This window comes from Magallana gigas, chromosome 9, assembly GCF_963853765.1.
Source record: "Magallana gigas chromosome 9, xbMagGiga1.1, whole genome shotgun sequence".
NCBI lineage: Eukaryota > Metazoa > Mollusca > Bivalvia > Ostreida > Ostreidae > Magallana > Magallana gigas.
In genome coordinates this window covers 24,936,623-24,940,192 of record NC_088861.1, presented here as the reverse complement: position 1 = coordinate 24,940,192, position 3,570 = coordinate 24,936,623, and the positions used below count along the sequence as shown (strand labels likewise).

At 32.9% G+C, this 3,570-nt stretch overlaps 1 long non-coding RNA gene across 1 annotated transcript; it reads left to right on the top strand.

Annotated features, from left to right (window-relative positions):
* Positions 1-304: 304 nt before the first annotated feature.
* On the top strand, positions 305-2,837 carry LOC117692066 (uncharacterized). Its single transcript, XR_010709689.1, has 2 exons — positions 305-1,226; positions 1,471-2,837. It is a non-coding gene; the product is annotated as an uncharacterized lncRNA (long non-coding RNA).
* Positions 2,838-3,570: the final 733 nt, after the last annotated feature.

Here is a 3,570-nt window from a genome sequence, read left to right as displayed (position 1 = left end):
AAATGAATCAAATTCCGTGATCGAGAAAATTGTTTTCATTCTTGTCAATATTTCCGTGTAAAGGGGATGCGTCTACAAAGATTTTTAAAAAATTATATATCGTTTTTGATAGTTCTTTAATTACTTAATTAAACGAATGACCAACGTGATGAAAACCTGGGACATATAAAGTTTATATTTCGAAGAGCTTAAGGGTCCTCAGTGTTCTTGTCGTCAGACTTTGATATTCTGTTTGAGAGCTGTTATACAATACAATTTATAATTATAAGTGAGTTACAGGAAGAAAAAAAGCGGAACTCTATCTGAATCGAAGCAGGCATCACATGCCTATATCAGGAAAAAAGATTCTTAAACAAAGTTTAATAGACAACGCAGAATTAGAAATTATCACAAACACACCAGTCCTGTATTTCTATCCTTGTGAACATCGGTTAAAGCGCTGTTAGTTTACTTGAACGACTATGGCATGCTGGGATCAGAATTCTTCCACTAGATATGGGGAGGCCATTGAAGAGTCCCCTTTTCCTCCGTATGGGTTTTTCGCCTTTGGAGTGTTAGGAAATGTACTAGCTGTCTGCGCGATTTGCCTGAATCGCAAACAACACCAATGGCGTTCCTTCTACATCTTTTTCCTAGGTCTTGCGATATCTGACTTTCTTAACCAAGTTTCAGTGATTCCGTTTGAGGTGTTAAGATATGAATCCCATTTTACGTACAGAATTTCAAAAGGCGAATGTAAATTCATTTCTTTCTCGTACGCTTTTACTCAGATTTCTTCCGGTCTCATTATTGCTGGAACAACAACCGACCAGCACATACATGTATTTCGTTTCAAAAGCCGCCGACTGGATCCAAAGGTGGGAAGTCGCAGAATTTATGTCCTTGCTCTCTGCGCCATGTGGACAGTTGCGGCATTTGTATCGTCTATTCACTTAATCATAGGAAAAAGTGAAATTTTTTATCCGGGATCTTGGTGCTTCATTGACGTATCAAGCAAAGATCTTGGAAGCAGCGCCAGTGCTTTAGTGTATTCACTTACTGGAATCCTAACTCTTATTTACACGGCGTCCTTACATTTATACATCATGTGTAGGTCACACAAAGACCCAGAGCTCCGCGGCCATCTTGTGGACACCGACAGAATCACGGGATATTACGATATTCACGTCAACATTTTCTTGATGACGTCAGTGTGTATGTATGTTTTGTGCTGGGGTCCATTTTTGGTAAGAATTTATTTGTACCTTCTGAACACATTTCACTCAAATTTAGGATTTAACAATATACTGAGTTAAAAATAAATCAATACGATTTCCTACTTTATAAACAACAAAGTGATTCGTTGATTTAATAATTGCAGTACAATTGCCATAGCACGATATTAAGTTAATCAAAGTATTTAAGAAAGGCAAGACTCACATTTTATTCATGTATAGGGTAATAATTTCAAACTTTTATTTTCGCCCTCAGATAGATATATTATTACGAAAAGTCAATGCAATAACAGTTTGCCCAGGAAGACTGGAACTGTGGCTGGCACATCTAGTTGATCTTAAGTCTAACCTCAACCCGTGGCTCTATGTCATACTTCGAAAGGAAAATCTGAGGAGAATCGTCCGGAAGTTCAGATCTTGACGTGCTGGAAACATTCAGGACGGGGAAGGTGATGGGGAGAACAACCGATTGTTCCGAGATGGTCTCATTTGACGTATATATAAGTTGAGGAAGAAATGGCCGCCTAGACCCGTATACAAATACTAAACACCGAATCTCATCTAATTAAAATTGAAACTCTAATTTATAAATACATGTAAGAACATTATTGTCGATAGAATGATTTGTGTGTGTGTGTGTGTGTGTGTGTGTGTGTGTGTGTGTGTGTGTGTGTGTTTTAAACGTATGTGATGTTTGGGGGAAAAAAGAAAGTTAACCTGCATCATTTTTTTTTCTACAATGATCGCATTCTTTACAATCTTCATGAAACCATAAAGCAATCAATTTTCTTGTTATGCGAGTTTTACTTTTAATTTCTAAATTTCTCTTCAACTACTTTCAAAATGTGTAAATGTTATTGTTATTAAAGTAGATCTATATTTTACATAGAAGTAATAGCAAATTCTTCCATAAATACATCTTTAAGGCCATACTCCCAATTTTTTGAAAATATGACGTCAGTTCGTACGGTTAGTGATCCAAATTATTTTTTTTTCCGATTTTATTTCAAATATTACATAAGCTGTAAAACAGCAGTTTTATTTACTATGTGTTTAATTATATGCATTTAAGTAGTTTTAACGATTATTTAATTCCTCATACTTTAATGAGAAAATGATATACAAGGTTTGATCGAACACAGAATCATCTGCGCAAATTCAACCTAAAAAAGTATTCAGTAAGACCACATTTAACTATTTTGTTATATTGGTAAAGAAATATATTTTTCAAAGGTTGAGAAAAGACATAAAGATATGTTTTGAAATGTTAATGTCCTACTTACAAACTTACTACAATACTGAAAACTGAAGACTTTACAAAGAGATGGTCACCATGGAGTTGTCTCTTTCCTGTATAAATATTTAATTAACACATCAATGATGATGTACATGTAGCTGTTAATCTTCTTCTTTTTGTTGAGATAATTTGTAATTTGTGTATCTATATATATAGGTGTATACCAATACATTATACCAACTTGCTGTGTGTGAGAGTCTGTGAGAAAGTGGTGTTCTGTCTGTCTGTCTATATACTATAAAAATATGAAAAAAGACCACATTTCACAATTAATTTTAACATTATTCTTTACAAGTATTTGAAAAAACATTGTTTAACTCTGTTAATGATGTGTTTAGTGTCGATTTTATTTTAAATTTCAAGGAATAGTAGCTGTGGAACACAATGATAGTTCTTAAGTATCATGGGAAAACTTCTTGGTAGACCATACCAATCTGATTAAAGTTAAATGATGCTTCTAAAACACCAAAAACCCAATAATTCCTTTCTGTTATGATTTCGTACTCGTATTCGTTAAACTTCCGAAGTTATGTCTTCATTTTCATTCTGATAAAAGCATTAATTAATAATTAATTAATAATTTTATAAAAGAAGATTTCTTATTTGTATGTTTAATAATTAGTGCATTTCCTTTATAAAAAAGGAAATGAATGAGAGGAAATATCAAATTCAATGATACATGTAAGTACATTTTGTTTATATAAACGTTAAAAATATCACTCAGTGATAAATCTGCATAAATTCAATGCATTGACATTCATCTTTAAAAAAGTTTGAGAGAGAGAGAGAGAAAGAGAGAGAGAGAGAGAGAGAGAGAGAGAGAGAGAGAAGTCCAAGTTGGGTGATATTGTAATACAGAAAAATGGCTGCAACATTTTTTTGGGGTTCAAACCATTCTTAAACTACATAATTTTTTTTCTATATAAAGAACTTTGTATAAAGATATAGATAAAAAAAAATCATAACAAAATATATGGGAATTATCTTTACTAAATATTTCCATGACTAAAACATCATATCTAAATTAATCCAGGTAGATCTGATGGATATTTTGTTGAC